This window comes from Scyliorhinus canicula, chromosome 11 (assembly GCF_902713615.1).
Source record: "Scyliorhinus canicula chromosome 11, sScyCan1.1, whole genome shotgun sequence".
NCBI lineage: Eukaryota > Metazoa > Chordata > Chondrichthyes > Carcharhiniformes > Scyliorhinidae > Scyliorhinus > Scyliorhinus canicula.
The window spans coordinates 25,850,333-25,866,996 of NC_052156.1; the positions used below are offsets into that span (position 1 = coordinate 25,850,333).

Below are 16,664 nucleotides of genomic sequence, written 5' to 3' on the forward strand. Positions count from 1 at the left end.
ACGTGCAGACTCCGCACAGACAGTGACCCAAGCCGGGAATCGAACCTGGGACCCTGGAGCTGTGAAGCAACTGTGCTAACGACTATGCTACCGTGCTGCCCTTCCACTACTCCTTCCACTGGATCGCTCTGATATTGGGTGGTAGTTATTCTTTGTGTTGTAAAGGAAGCTGAGGCCTTGGTCATTGGATGCTGCATATTTTAGTACACAAGAGTATGAACTGAACCGGCCATCAATTCCACACTGGAAAGGGTGAGCTCCACGCCCTGTGCCAAGCCCTGTGCCAAGCTCTGTGTCAAGTTGGCGCCAGGTGACTACGTACTCCTTTGACATTAAGCACAATGTCAAGTCTACCAACGAACCCGAAATTTCAGTTTGCTTCCCCATCAGCTTTCTTCATTAAAATCCTCGTCTGAGCCTTCTGCACCAGAACCCGTGAGCAACCTTGCATTCTGCGCTACCCTTGTTCCCTGCCCTGGCTGCGAGCCACTTAGCCCTGGTGTCTCACTGCTGTAGATCCCACCTCAAAGCTATCCACTAAAGCACATGCAGTTTCGGAAACAGTGACGCTCAGGCTGAGAGCAAGTGATGATGTTTTGCCTTTTTCACTGTAATTTGACTTTTTAAGTTTTTGCTCTTCCATCACCCCGACCCAGGTTGCAATTCCCAGGTATGTGAAAAGAGAAAGGCATGAGGATAAAGTTGTGAGAAAGGATGAGGGAAATGAGGAAGTGCATGTCCATGTCATCTGCAGCTTGTAAATCAGATGTTTTTGTGGGATGAGAGAGAAGTGGGATGTAAGAAGGATTAAGTATCATCATCCTTAGTTTCAACCCCACTGCTGGCCGCAACCTCAGCCTCATTTGCTCCAATTATGGTGAAATTTGTCTCCTCCATTGGGATAAGGTCAAGTGACAATGCCTGCCCCCGGCCAGCAACCTGCTGCCACCTTCACTTCTGGACCACCTCGTCCTGCCAGAAAAGGAGAAGAACCAATGGGTTTGGTGTAATAGGTTTGGATGATGTGGTTGCCATGGTAGTGTGTGCAGGCTGTGTGTGAGGCTTGCAACAGTGCCAAGTGTGTGAGCGAGTGCTAACCTCCCTGACAATATTCCGGCAATAGTATTGAAGATTTGTGCTCCAGAACTTGCTGCATCCCTAACCAAACTGTTCCAGTTCAGCGACAACACTGGCATCTCCCTGGCAATGTTGAAAATTGTCCAGGAATGTCCTGCACACAAGAAATAGGAAATGTCCACCCCGGCCAAGATGTACAATAGCAGCTTGTGTGCCACCTATAAGATTCAATGCAGGAACTCACCAAGCCTCCTTAGACAGCACCATCCAAACCCATGAATGCTACCATTTAGAAGGACAAGCAGCAGATGCATGGAAGCTCTCCTCCAAGCTACCCACCATCCTGACTTGAAAATGTATCACTGTTCCTTCACAGTCGATTGGTCAGCATTCTAGAATTCCCTTCCTGTTAGCACTATAGGTGAACCTACACCACATGGACTGCAGCGTTTAAGAAGGTAGCTCACCACTACCTTCTCGAGGGCAATTAGTGATGGATACTAAAAGCTGGCCTAGCCAGCAATGCCCACATCCCATGAATGAATTTAAAAAAGATATGTGAGTGTTATGTATGAGTTGTGATTGAGAAATGTTGGCAAATGAGTGATAAGCATGTGGTGCATTGGACAGAATGTAAGGCTAGTGCTGCAGGAGGCTGAGTTTGGAGGACAGCAGTTTCAATCTACTTGTCTGAGTTTTCATTGGATCACTCTGGTTGTTGGTGATAGGAACAAAGGAATTAGGAGCAGAAGTAGTCAATTCAGCCCTTCGAGCCTGCTCTGCCATTCAATCAGATCATGGCTAATCTCTTCCCGATCTCAAATCCACCTCCCCACATGTTCCCCAGATCCCTTTAACCCATGTTTTAAAATCAGAAATATATCTATCTCCTTCTTGAAACTATTTAATGATTCTAATTCTATCGCACTATGAGGCAGCGAGTTCCACAAATTCACCACACTCTGCAAGAAGTAGTTCCTCCTCATTTCAATTCTAAATCTACTGCCTCTTAACCTATATCCATGACCTCTTATTCTAGATTGCCCCACAAGGAGGAACATTTTGTCTATGTTTACTTTATCAATCTCTTTTAGTATTTTATATACCTCAATCAGATCCCCTCTCATTCTTCTAAACTCCAGCCACTGTGAGCCCAAACTGTTTAATCTCCCACACAAATGTTAACCCCGGAATCCCGGAATCAATCTGGTGAACCTCCGCTGAACTGCCTCCAGTGCCACCACATCCTTCCTCAAATAAGGAGACAAGGGGCGGAATTCTCCGATCCTACGGCTAAGTGTTGACGCCGTCGTAAACGCCGGAGCATTTTACGACGGCATCATCTGGCCCCGAGGATCAGTGATCCTGCGCCACACAGGTGGCCAGCACGGCACTGGAGTGCTTCACGTAGCTCCAGCTGCTGATTACGGGCCAGGCCACTGTGGAGGCCCCACCCCGGAGTCGGATCCCCCCTCCCCCACACCAGGATGGCCCCCGCAGCATGAATGCCGAGGCCCCGCCGGATAGGACCACACGTGAACGGCGCCGGCGTGTCTCGCGGGCATTCGGCCCCTCAAGCGCAGAGAATCGCTGTGGGGGGGGGGGGGGTCGCGTTGAGTGGTCGCCGGAGAATCGTCGGAGTGGCGCCGCGTGATTCATGCTCCTCCCCCCCGCCCCCTGCCAGTGTGATTACTGCTCCCCCCCCCCCCCCGGCCCCCTGCCTGCAATACTCGGACCCGGTACGGGGTCGTTGAATCCTGCCCCAAAACTGCATCAGCACCAACACCCTATACAATTGCAACAATACTTCGCTACTTTCATACTCCAGTCCTTTTGCAATAAATGCTAACATCCCCTTTGCCTTTTCACTTACATGCTGCACCTGCATACCGACGTCCTGCGATTTATGAACAAAAACACCCGGATCCCTCTGCCTACATGCATTTTGAGTCTGTTTTCAATTTGCTGTTTGTGTTGTAACGGCCTTGGTCATTGAATGCTGCTTATTTGGTAACTTGTGTGACATTGATAACATGTGTGAGGTCATTGAACTTTTTACAAGACTGCATCCATGTGTTTGGGGCACAGACACTTTTTTAGAGTGGCCAATTCAATTTTTCCAATTAAGGGGCAATTTAGCCTGGCAATTCCACCTACCCTGCACATCTTTGGGTTGTGGAAGCGAAACCCACGCAAACACGGGGAGAATGTGCAAACTCCACATGGACAGTGACCCAGAGCCGGGATCGAACCTGGGACCTTGGCGCCGTGAGACAGTGGTGCTACCCATTGTGCCACCCCGCTGCCCGGCAGCACAGACACTTGGCTGTCTGATTCCACTGCCTTCAACATGTTTGTCTGCAGGGTCTCCTGGCCTCCTGTAGCTGGATAAGATCCCTCCTCCTCTCCACTTCCTTCTCCATGACATGCAGTGAAACGTCTATTGGCGGCTGCTTTCTCCCCTCTTTCTCCACCCTTGAGTGTTCGCCATGTCAAAATCATTTTTTAAATAGTTATCAACATCTGTTCAAGCTGCAATGCATTTCCTTTTTAATAGCTGCAAGTTGGCTTTAAGAAGTGCAGCCTATCTTTATCTTTGCTAACCTCTTCGAATTTTGCTTTCAGTGCTCAGCATGTAGCTCAACAGCTTGCTTAGGGCTGGTTATCTGTTGCCATCATTTAAATGAACAGACAGCACCAAGTTTGCATGCTGCCTTCAGGTGCGAGATAATCCCACATTGCAATCCTCTCATCCGCTTTTTGGGCTTTGTCCAATTTCTTGGTCATTATGCCTTAAATCTGTGGTTGAGTGGTATATTCATTTCATTAAAATGATGCAACATTGCTTTGAGAATGCACATTGCCCTCTGTCTCAGGAAAAGTATTCGGCTTTCTTTCAAACTTAACGCTGCTTACTGACAGGGTAGAAAAATAGCCCAGCAACCACTGGAGACCTAAGAAACAGAAGTTGTTTGAAGTATAATGTAGGTTAGTCAATATCTAAAATGATAAAACAGGTGATAGTGTTTATGTGCACCGTTACTATTTATTATGAGTTTGTATTGAATGGATTTTCTTTGAGAACTCTGGATCATAATTTGCTGCCATTCTGAAGAGTTTGTGTTTTCAGTTTGTAGGAATGTGAGAGTAGGTGAGACTAGAACCAGAGGACACAGCCTCAGACTCAAGCGACGGTCCTTAAAACTGAGATCAGGGGGAATTTCTTCAGCCAGAGGGTGGTGAATCTGTGGAACTCTTTGCCGCAGAAGGCTGTGGAGGCCAAGTCATTGAATGTCTTTAAGTCAGAGATAGATTGGTTCTTGAATAATAAGGGGATCAGGGGATTTTGGGGAGAAGGCAGGAGAATGGGGATGAGAAACAAATCAGCCATGATCGAATGGCAGAGCTGACCCGATGGTCCGAATGGCCTTATTCTGCTCCTATATCTTATGGTCTTATGAAAATGGTCACTGAAATGTTCAATAGAAGTCCATGAGAATTTACATGGAGTATTTGATTTGAGCCCTGGGTGTGTTTTGGGCAGGCAAGTGGTTGCTGGAATGAAGGAGTGCAGATCAGGGTTACTGCGCAAAGTGCTCATAGGAAGCACAGGCTCAGTATTTTGACTCCTGCGTTGCATTGAAATCAGAAATGGGTTTGCCACCCAATCTATAACTGAATGTGGAACCTGCTTCCTGTTTTCAGCTCAATTTCTGCTGGGCCTTTTCAGAGGACTAGTAAAGTAGGAATACATCACTTTGGAAATAATTTATATTGTGCCTTTCATAGTCACTGAACATCCCAAAGTACTGTACAGCCAATTAAGTACTTTTTGAAAAGTTAAAATGTAGTAAACCTGACAGCCAATTTGTGCAGAACAAGCACAAGAAACAACAGAGTGATGATGTTGATTTAGAGATAAATATTGGCTGGGACCCCAGTGTTAATTCCCCTGCTCTTCTTCAAAACGGTACCATCAGATCTTTTCTGTCCAGCTGAGAGAGCAGACTGGGCCTCAATTTAACGTCTTATTTGAATGAAGGCACCTCTGATGGTGAAGTAGTCCCTCTGTGCTGCACAGGAATGTCCACTGAGATCGCTGTGCTCAGGCAATGGAGTAGCACTTGAACCCCCTCGTTGCTGTAGAGGTAAAGATGCGAGGTTGTTTGGAATTGCACCAGGAGTGGTAAGTGTTGGCTGGGGCCAGAAACTCCAGGAATCTGAATCCAGTGCGAGAGCAGAAAAGGTGATGAAAGCTTCTCCGTCCGGCTCAACCCATGGCAGTAATCCTTCCCCCTCTATCCAAGCCCTCAGGTCGATTCATAGAATCATTACAGCGCAGAAGGAAGCCATTCAGCTCATCGAGTCTGCACCGACCCTACTAAAGAGCATCCACCTAAGCCCAATCCCCTATCCTATCCCTGTAACCCCATAATGCAACCTAACCGTTGAACACTAAAGGGCAATGTAATGTGGCCAATCAACCTAACCTGCACATCTTTGGATTGTGGGAGGAAGGGCTCTTGACAAATACATGGATAGGATGAGTGTAGAGGGATACGGCGCAAGTAAGTGCTGAGGGTATTGGCCAAGGTTGGTATCATGACCGCTACAGGCTTGGAGGACCGAATGGCCTGTGCTGTATTGTTCTTTGTTCTTTGAAACTAGAGCCACCTGGAGGAAACCCACGCAGACACGTGGAGAATGTGCAAACTCCACACAGTCACCCGAGGTCAGAATCGAACCTGGCTCCCTGGCGCTGTGAAACAGCAGTGCTAACCACTGTGCCACCATGCCACAGTCTCCATCCCTCCATCTCATTGTTCACTATTCACCACAAGAGCTCACCAACTCATTCTCCTTCCGAACACATCCTCCCCTCTTCCTTGCTCCTCTCACAGCAGCTAATTGGTACATTCTGTTCTCACACTGAAGCAGGTTCAGCAACTTGTCCCATTACTGCTTCCTCGCCACGCAAGCTGCTTGCTCTCTATTCAGCACCTCCCCTCTCTGCTGTATCTTTCACCACCTCACTCACTCAGCTTGCGTGATATAAGCAGAAGGCCCAAACATTGTCTTTTGTAGAATACATTAATTCACTCTGACCCTGTCCCCCTGTCAGAGGAAACAGTTAATGAGATAAAGGAGAGGAGTAGGGCTGAATTTGGACTCGCCAATGCCTCTTGGACGTATCGTAGCTGGAGCAGAAAACTTTAGAAACCCAAGTGCTCTGTGCACTCGGAAATGTGAGGCCCAGAATATATCTGAACTGAGTCATTGTTTCAAGAAGCAGTGAAAAAAGGCACATTCAGTCAGCTTGACCGTGTCCAGCTGCACTGTGATGCATGCCGTCGCAATTGTCCAGCCCCTCAGAGACATTCTCAATATTATGGCTTTCAAAGAATGTCCTCCAGGTCCTTCTGGAGCCCCACCCACCCACACCCACAGCTCCTCAGAAGTGGATTGTTCAGAGGAGGCTCCCAACACAGAGATTAGAATTAGAATTAGAATTAGAACAGTACAGCACAGAACAGGCCCTTCGGCCCTCAATGTTGTGCCGAGCAATGATCACCCTACTCAAGCCCACATATCCACCCTATACCAGTAACCCAACAACCCCCATTAACATTATTTTTTAGGACACTAAGGGCAATTTAGCCTGGCCAATCCACCTAACCCGCACATCTTTGGACTGTGGGAGGAAACTGGAGCACCCGGAGAAAACCCACGCACACACGGGGAGGACGTACAGACTCCACACAGACAGTGACCCAGCCGGGAATCGAACCTGGGACCCTGGAGCTGTGAAGCATTGATGCTAACCACCATGCTACCGTGGTGCTCACAGATGAGTGACAGGGTTTTATTATGGTACTGCATTCATGCGCTAGTCAGCAGGCAATGGTCAAGGACAACCCCAGAGGGTGGCTCTCCAGACCGGGAGGTATTCTCCCACTTCTGCAGATGGGAACACGTGTGACGGGGACACAGCTTGCCTCCAGAATGCAGTTATGCTGGATGTCATAAGGCTTGACAATGTGTTTCAGCACCATGGAGGCGTCCGCTTCCAGTCTGTGTGGTGTCATCTCCCCCAGTCTTCAGCACTCTGCCTAGCAGAGCAGGGCCACCTCCAGGCAGCACAGATCAGCAACAGCCTGCCTGCTGAAGTGAATATGCAGAGAAATTACTCTTGGCTTCTAAACACTGGAGGCTGGGTGAGGCCTCCCACGAGAAGCCCCCTCACCTGCTGTGTTCCACTAGACACACTGCTGTTCGTGCTTCTTCCTGATTTGGCTGCTCCTTCTCCTGCTGCTCTTCCTCCAACTGTTCCTCCGCGCAAAGCAAACAAGCAAAAAATGGCACCCATAACAAACAGTGAGTGCTTAGTCAGGGTGAGTAAAGCAAATAAAATCAGAAATGAGCAGTCTCTGAGCTCAGAAATCCATTGGAAATGCACGACTTACAATGGCACCCATTATATAAGCGCCTCTTTAAAGTTCCCGGTCAGTTTGTGAGACCAATCCAACAGGGGTTTACTGTCACTAGGTGTTATCTCCCTTGAAGGACACGTTGGCATTTACAAGGAAGAGCCTTTGTTTTTAGCTTTTTGGTTTTCTTGCTCCTGCACCAATTGTGGAACGTCATTCGACCTCCACTCTTTTCATCAAGAAAGTGCAGGCTGAGAAGTCAGCGCCTGTTACCATTCCTGAACCATCATTCTTCATACCCACTCATGTTTCCACTGTTCTTCCACCTGCTGCTTGGCACCTAGGGCTGCTTCTGCCATCCAAGACATGGCACAAGCTAGCGTGAACTCATTGCCAAAAGGTAGACGATTTAAACGCACGGTCTGCAAACCACCAGCCTGCAACTGGCGACTTTGTCGAATTGGCGACTCAGCACAATTGGTGACATTGGAAAGTTCTGCCCAATGCCCTTACTGAACGAAGTTTTTCCACAGAATGGGCACAGTGCAGAAGGAGGCCATTCTGCCCGTCGTCTCTGCACTGGCTTCCCGATCTTTTATTTCACCTGTCCCTTTATTGCTGCTTTTCTTTCAAGCCCAGAGTTTGAAATCCCCCCTCCCTCTCCAAAGATCTTCAGCACTAGGTGGAGCCCCTTGAGCAGTGGCATGTACACTTACAGCCACAGACCAACCCAGGTGCAAAAAAAAAAGGCAAAATCCTGGTTTGGAGCTGGATATCTGAAATGTGGAAAGAAATGACTGGAAATACTCAGCAGGTTAAGCAGCATCTGCGTTCCTCTCCACGGTTTCTGCCTGACCCGATGAGCAGTTATAGCATTTCTTGATTATAACAGGAATGTACGCCACACTCTGCATTGCCAGGGACAGACTGGCAGTGGTTTAATCTGAATGGGGTGCGGCTTGTGGGTTACATTTGGTGCCGTGAACGTTCCAGTGCTTTTCCTGAATGGTGTAGCTACCGTATGTCACTGGCTAGAAGTTGGTGAACTGTGTTCTACTTTCTGATGGGCTCAATTACCTGTGGTGAGCAAGTAGCACGTTACCTTCATGAAATATTTGTAAGAAGCCGTAAGTCTCATTTCAGCTGCTGTAACTTTAATGGTCAGGCCTGGGCCATATACTGCATCATTTGGTTTACCGACTGGAGTTAGTAGCTGGCTGCGCATGACAACATTTTCAGGAATGCTTATTCAAAACAGAAGTGAAATCTGCAGAAATTTTCCTTCAGTTAGACTGCTCGGAGACGATCCTGTTCAGGTCAGTATCATGTGTATGGTACCTTGGTGATTATTTACGTAGCTCTCCTGGTCGTGATACTCAGGTTGCAAGAATGAGGGTAGGGACAGAAACTGTGTGCGGTGTTTGCAAACAGCAACAGCATGAAAAAGGTTATCTTTGAATTGAGCACTTGTGAACATTCATTTACATTTCAGTATGGACAGCCATTGTATTTTTGACAGATTATCGATACTGAGTGCTTTACAATGCTAACAGGGAACAGAAGGTGGAGTACGAATCTATATCAAAGCTGCATTTGAACGTCCTTTTTATTCCATTGTGGAATGAATACGATGGTTTGTTTTGTTCTCGGCTTGATTTATTTGTTTAATTTGGCTTTGTCTTGATTAGCTATTCAGCACAATTGACGCCCACACCATCGAATTTAAGTGGGCTGAAATTTTAAAGTTGAACTCAACCAAATAAAAGGTGAATGATGTGCATATCAGATTTAAAAATATAGAAATACCCCAAGAGAGAAAGAGAGCTATTCAACTCCAGTTGTCAAATTTTGTTCCATACAAATGTGTTGGTAAATCTGTGTTTCGGTCTATTGCCTCCCTGCTGGGCGACCAGAATTTTGTCGGGCTTCATAGGAAAAGCAAATCTAGTAATATATTATTAATAACAACCAGTATAGTAAATCTGATAGAGACATACACAGAGGGTATTAGTGTAATCAACAGTGTACTGTGTGCTGTGCAAAGCACAGGGCTATACGTTTAGAAAAGTGGAATTCGGAGGGCTGAGGAAAGGGTGGTAGTGAGTATCATAGAACATTACAATAGAGGAGGAGGTGTTCAGTCCATCATGCTTATGCCAGCCCTTTGAAAGAATAGTTGTGCTTCATCCCAAATCCCCACTTGTCTTTCCATAACCCTGTTCCTTGTCCTTAAGTGTTTGTCCAATTCCCTTTCAAAATTATTGATGGAACCAGCTTCTCTGGTGGGTGAGGCCAAGGTGTACATGCAGCTTATTGCAGGAAGGGTGGTGGCCTACACTCGAGAAAGATAGGCATTCTATGAGGCACCTTTCAATATCACAGGATGTCCCAAAGCGCTTTGCAGCCATTTTGTGCACACTGCCACAAACAGCAAGATAATGGGCAGTAAATCTGTTTATTTAGTAGATTGAGGGGTAAATGGTGGCAAGGACATTGAACTTAAGAACTAAGAGCAGGAGTAGGCCATCTGACCCTTCGAGTCTGCTCCGCCATTCAATGAGATCATGGCTGATCTTTTGGGGACTCAGCTCCACTTTCCGGCCCGAACACCATAACCCTTTATTCCTTTATTCTTCCAAAAACCATCTATCTTTATCTTGAAACATTATATGAAGGAGCCTCAACTGCTTCACTGGGCAGGGAATTACATAGATTCACAACCCTTTGACCATAAGACCACCTGAGCAGTACTTCGAAAGCTAGTGTTTGAAACAAACATGTTGGACTTTAACCTGGTGTTGTAAGACTTCTTACTATGCTCACCCCAGTCCAACGCCGGGGTCCCCACATCATAAGACCATAAGACATAGGAGCAGAATTAGGCAACTCGGCCCATCGCGTCTGCTCTGCCATTCAATCATGGCTGATACTTTCTCATCCCCATTCTCCTGCCTTTTCCTCTAACCCCTGATCCCCTTATTAATCAAGAACCTATCTATCTTTGTCTTTGGGTGAAGAAGTTCCTCCTCAACTCAGTCCTAAATCTACTTCCCCTTATTTTGAGGCTGTGCCCTAGTTTTGCTTTCACCCGCCAGTGGAAACAACCTCCCCGCATCTATTCTATCTATTCCCTTCATAATTTTATATGTTTCTATAAGATCGCACCGCATCTTTCTAAATTCCAACGAATACAGTCCCAGTCTACTGAACCTCTCCTCGTAATCCAACCCCCTCAACTCTGGGATTAACCTTGTGAATCTAGGATGCCATGGAACCTTTGACGTCTGCCTGAGAGAGCACGTAGGGTCTCATTTTAATGCCTCATCCAAAACATGGCACCTCCTACAGTACATACAAACAAGGAACAGGAGTGGGCCATTCAACCACTCGAGCCTGCTCCACCATTTAATAAGATGGCTGTACTGCAGTGGGAATGTTGGCCTGAATTTTGTGCTCAAACCTCTCTGGTGTTGGACGTGAACCCACTACCCTCAGAGGTAAGAGTGTTAACAGTTGAGCTCAGATCCTGCCTGAGGCTCCGATTGCTGACCGTCTTGTGCTGCTGCTTTGCTTGTGCACCTGATGATTTGGTGGCACAACCCTGCATGCATATCAAAGCAGTGGAGTTTGCAGCCGAGTATGTGAGCTGCTAGCTTGATGGATAATGGAGCCAGTATGCATCACCAGATGCGTTCAGAAGCCTTGAAAGCATTTCTGCGGTAAATAGTTTACATTAACTAGATGGACAAATTACATTAGGTGTCTTTTAACATGTAAACATCTCTCGATTATAATGTATAATAAAAACAGAAATAGCTGGAAACAAGAAACAGGGTCATCTGTGAGGAGATAAAAACAATGTTAAGGTTTTTGGACAGACCTTTCAGCAGACCCAGAATCGGTAAGAGATTTTACAGCTGGGAGCAATGGTTATGATCTGGAATAGCTGAGCTCAATTTTGAGGCTGGGGTCTTGTAAAATGCCTCATTGAAATTGGAGGTGCAGTTTCTTGGGATTATAATGTTGACTCTATCCCATTTCAGCACTTCAACTCATATTTAATACTGACAACCATGTCTAATTCCAGCAGGTGATGGTTTATCACACTGCCCTTTCTCCTCTGGTATCTGGGTTTGAATTCAGGCCAGGGTGATGAAACAAAGGTAAGCTACCTTTGTGAATTACAAGTCACTTACGTGAAATGAGCTCACAAAGTTTTCAGCAGGCATAACTTGTCTGTAATTGGATGTAAAATTGCCACGGTTGAATAGAGTTTATAATGACTGGTGTGGAGGATAGAAACTGGCTGGGGAGGATTTAAACTAAAATGAAAAAAAAATGAAATGAAATGAAAATCGCTTATTGTCACAAGTAGGCTTCAAATGAAGGTACTGTGAAAAGCCCCTAGTCGCCACATTCCGTCGTATGGGAACCTATGCAAGGAATCAGTGGAGGGGGAATCAAGGACAAGAACAAAAGTCAGAAAGGGGAATAAGAAAAGCGATAGGCAGGGATATCAAAGGCCAGAATCAAAGAGGGCTACAATGAGAAAAAATGGGAACGAGACAATTAATGTTAGAAGGTCAAGCTTTAAAGTTTTGTGCAATAACGCACGGAGCATTTCCAATAAAGTGGATGAATTAAGCGCACAAATAGATGTAAACGGGTATGATATAGTCAGGATTACAGAGACATGGCTGCAGGGTGACCAGGGATGGGAATTGAACATCTAGGGGTAGTTTAGGAAAGACAGACAAAAAGGAAAAGGCGGTGGAGTTGCATTGCTGGTTAAAGAAGAAATTGTTGCAATAGGAAGGGTAAATACTTAGTAGAATTCCCTGTCGGCGGGATCTTCTGTCTGCTGGTCGCCTGACGGCGTGGCATAGCCACAATGGTAAATCCCATTGGCAAGCTGCGGGAATGGAGAACCCTGCCCATTCGCTCCGACAATATGGGTCTGGATTCTCCACTGTCCCGGGCCGAAATCCCCGGGCCCCAGAGAATCGTTCGTCCATGAATCATGCCGCGCGGCTGGGGGGACATTGCCATAGGCCCTCCCAGAGATACTCCACTTCCAACCAGCCGACTTCCCGATGGTGTGGTTCTAACCGGTCAGGACTCTTGCGCGACGGTTGCAGACTTAGTCCGCGGCTGCCCTGGCGGGGGGCTGGAGGATCCAGCACTGGGAGGGGCCTTATGGACAGCTGGGGCAGCAATCGGGCCAGTCCGATGAAGGGATGTGGGGCCGATCGGGGGACCTTGTTTCTTCGTGATGATCCGCGGTCCAAGTCCACCATGGCGCTCGGTGAAGCCGCTGCAGGCCGCCGCTGTGAGCATGCGTGGACTTGGAACCGGACGTGCGGGGGCCTGTATCCGCTGCCAAAGCTGCGACCTTCACAACGGGTTCCTACCTGCCCCCTGCAGGTAAGCTTTTTATTTTTTGCAGGAAACTGGGGAGTCAAACACCAGCGTTTTTATGCTGGCGTGGGGACATAGCCCCATTTTTGGAGAATCTAGCCCATGGAATCTATATGGATAGAGCTGAGAAACACTAAGAGGCAAAAAACCTTAATGGGGGTTGTATGTAGCCCCCCAAACTATAGCGGTGATGTTGAGGATGGTATTAAACAGGAAATTAGAGGCACATGCGATAAAGGAGCATTTATAATTATGGGTGACTTTAATCTGCATCTGGATTGGGCAAATCAAATTAGTCACACTATCGTAGAGGAGGAATTTCTGGAGTGTATACGAGACGGTTTTCTTGATTGTGGTAACCATCACGAGGACCACAGGGGCGGCATAGCTGATTGAGCTTCCCATGGACTTTGCAGAATACGGGTTCCCATGCTGAGTGGGCAGAGGCCTGTCTGGCTGAGACTTGTTAACATGACCTTTAAATGTAAATCCTGGACCCGGAGCATAGTTCTCGATAGTCCTGGGCTGGGACGTTTGTTTTGTGTGCCACAGTAATGGCTTTATTTTCAGTTCAAATAAATCAATTTGGCCCTTCACCCTGCGCCTCCTGGAATTATTACATTGGCGACGAGGATCAAGCACTGGACTCAGAGCCTTTTCAAAACTTTCCACGACAACTACAGTAAGAAACAAAGCAAAACAAAACCCGGAAATTCCCTTGTTTGGGAATCTCGAACCTGATGACGTGAAGGTGGAGGACTGGCCCTGTATGCCAAATACATGCGCTCTTTCTTCCACACCAACTGCATGTTAGGAGATGGAGGACATAAAATAATCCTTTTGACAGCATGCGGGGCCCCAATGTTCAGCATTATTAAGAGCCTAACTTATCCTGCTGCCCCGACACTAAAACATTCAACTAGCTTGTGGATCTAGTAAAGAACCATTATGATCTAAAGCTATCCGTAATCCTCCAGTGTTACCGATTCAACATGGCTGAGAAGACCCCGGGGAATCCGTGACAGAATTCCTGACTAGTTCAAGGAAGCTGGCCGAATACTGCGAGTTTGATCCATCCCTGACTGAGAAGCTACACGACCGGCTAGTGTGTGTGATCAATAATGCCGTGAGAATTGTTTTGAGAACCCACCCTAGGCCTAAAAGGGGCTATAGAATGGGCACTATCCTTGGAGAATGCCTTTCTCGGCATTCCTAGCAAAGGTTCCCACGTACCTCATGCACATCAACTCAGTGTTCAGCCAGGACATTCTGACAGCTCAAAAGATGACCGGATAACCCTAGAATCACCGGGGACACCTCCCTGGAGGACTGCAAGTGTCAGCCACAAGGCTGCTGTAAGTGTGGCCAAAGGACACGACCCAGGAAAGACTGTCAGAATCAGCAGTACGCTTGCTGCCCAGGCTGGAAACCAAAGCCACCTCAGGACCGGGCCTTGCAAGTCTATCAGCCCTTAGAGGACTAAATGATGCAGGTAAACTGCCATGATCACCCCGAAGGTTGCTTCAATAAAGATAACTCTTGGTCGATGGCCATTCCCTAGAAATGAAGTTAGACACAGGAGCTGCCATCTTCCATTGCCAGGGAACAGTTCTTCCGGTCTATGGATGGGCATCTTACCCTTCGGCCTGCAAGACACCATGGCCAGGTTGGCCACATATCCAGGGGCCTTTAAAGATTATGGGGACCACTATGACTCCGGTTTCCTTTGGGAAACAGATGACTTAACTTCCTCTCATAGTTGTACGAGAACCAGCATTCAGTCTCTTGGGCAGAGACTGGCTTCCTAATTTTTAAATTAGGAACCAGTGGACTATATGAGGTCATTTGCAAATGCTTAGAGGTAGTCCAAGAAAGCCTTGGTAGAATAAAGGGAGCAATGGCAAAGATTTATGTGGACCCCGATGTCCAACCCAAGTATTTTAGGGCACAACCAGTCTCATATGCTTTACTTAACAAAGTAGAGATCAAACCCGAGAGGTTAGAGAGCCTCGGGATAATACAACCAGTGCAGTTTTCACAGTGGGCTACACGTAGCACCTGTCTTCAAGCCTGAGAAGTTAGTCTGCCTTTGCGAGGACTATAAACTAATGGTTAATAAAACCTCATGTTTAGATTGGTACACAATGCCATACATAGAAGTTCTATATGCCAAACTGGCAGCGGGTCAAACCTTTACCAAACTCAATATGAGTCATGCCTCTGTCCAGCTAGAACTAGACGAGTGAATCAGGAAATACCTATATGAATATACACACCTGCCCTTTGGAGTCCCGTTGGCATGCGTCATTTTTCAACATGTGATGGAGAACATTCTCCAAGGGCCACCCAAGGTGGCAGAATCCTTAGATGATGTACTAATCACAGGGGCCACGGCAAAAGAACACCTAGAAAACTTGGAGGACTTTTTGAGACTATTCGCTGATGCAGGTTCCCATCTCAAATGAGAAAAATGTGTGTTCCAGGCAGGTGAAGTGATCGACCTACGGTACTGAGTTGATAGAAAGGCCTCAACCCCATGGATGATGAAATTAAATCCATCAAAGAGGCACTGATCTTGTGAAATACGACAAAATTATAATCTTCCCTCAGCCTTGAAATCTACTTTAGGAAGTTTATCCCAAAATTGGCCACTTTATTGTCACCCCTGCACACACTGGTAAAAAAACAATTGAGGTGGTTGTGGCAGGATGACGCCTTTATGAAGGTGAAGCAGCAGTTACTATCATCAAATATACTGGCTCATTACAACCCCAAGAGAGAACTTGTATTAACGTGTGATAGCTCTTCATATGGAGCAGAGGCAGTTATTTCCCACTGTTGGGATGATAACAGAGAGACCTCTAGCATATGCACCCAAAACCTTGGTGGATGCAGAAAGATGCGAATCTGAGATCGAAAAGGAAGGACTGGCTGTTATTCTTCGGGTGAAGTAATTCCACCCATATGTCTATGGCCGCAATTTCATGCTCGTGACAGACCATAAACCCATGCTGGGCCTTTTCAAAGAGAGTAAAGCGATTCTACCCTCAGCTCAAATACAACATTGGAGCGCTGCCCAGGAACACACATTGCCAACATGCGTGATCTGTGATGCCTCCCACTTCCTGCCCACAAGCTTGACCGACATTGGAAGACATCATCATGACCTTGACCCTCCCGGATGCCTTGCCAGTATCTGTGAAGCAGATTCAAAGGTGGACCCAGAATGACCTCACACTGGCAAAATTACGCCACACGATCCTAAATGGTGGAATCCAAGGACACCCACGGATGACGTGAAGCCCGTCCTCAATAAATGACAAGAGCTGAGTGTAGAAGATGGCATCACCCTTTGGGGAGTCCAAGTAGTCGTCCTCCACCCAATCCTGACTAAATTACACCATGAACACCCCTGGGTATCCAACATGAAAATGCTTGCATGGAGCTACATCTGGGGCCCGGACTTGATAGAGACATCGAGAATCTGGTGAAACAGAACTCTTTGTGCCAAGAGAACCAGAAGCTGCCACCTTCAGCCTCTTTGCAGCCATGGGAGTGGCCCGGATGGCCATTGGTACAGGGGCACATGGACTTCGCTGGCCTGTTCTGGAGACCGATGTTCCTGAGGATGGTTGACGCTCACTCAAAATGGTTAGAACTACATCGTATGGCCTCCATGACTTCTCATGCAACAACAGAGAAACTCAGGCAAAGTTTCTGTATCCACAGCATGCCAGAGGT

At 47.0% G+C, this 16,664-nt stretch overlaps 1 protein-coding gene across 13 annotated transcripts in view; it reads left to right on the top strand.

The window, feature by feature from the left end:
* The window catches only part of atp2b2 (ATPase plasma membrane Ca2+ transporting 2), a 999,595-nt gene that overhangs the window by 456,577 nt on the left and 526,354 nt on the right, over window positions 1-16,664 (top strand). The window contains exon 1 of one of the 13 annotated variants that reach the window (XM_038812617.1): window positions 8,804-8,821. The exons of the other annotated variants lie outside the window; for them this stretch is intronic. The gene's annotated coding sequence lies outside the window, so the exon portion shown is untranslated. Of the gene's footprint in view, window positions 1-8,803; window positions 8,822-16,664 lie in introns of those variants that run through there. 13 annotated transcript variants of the gene reach the window in all.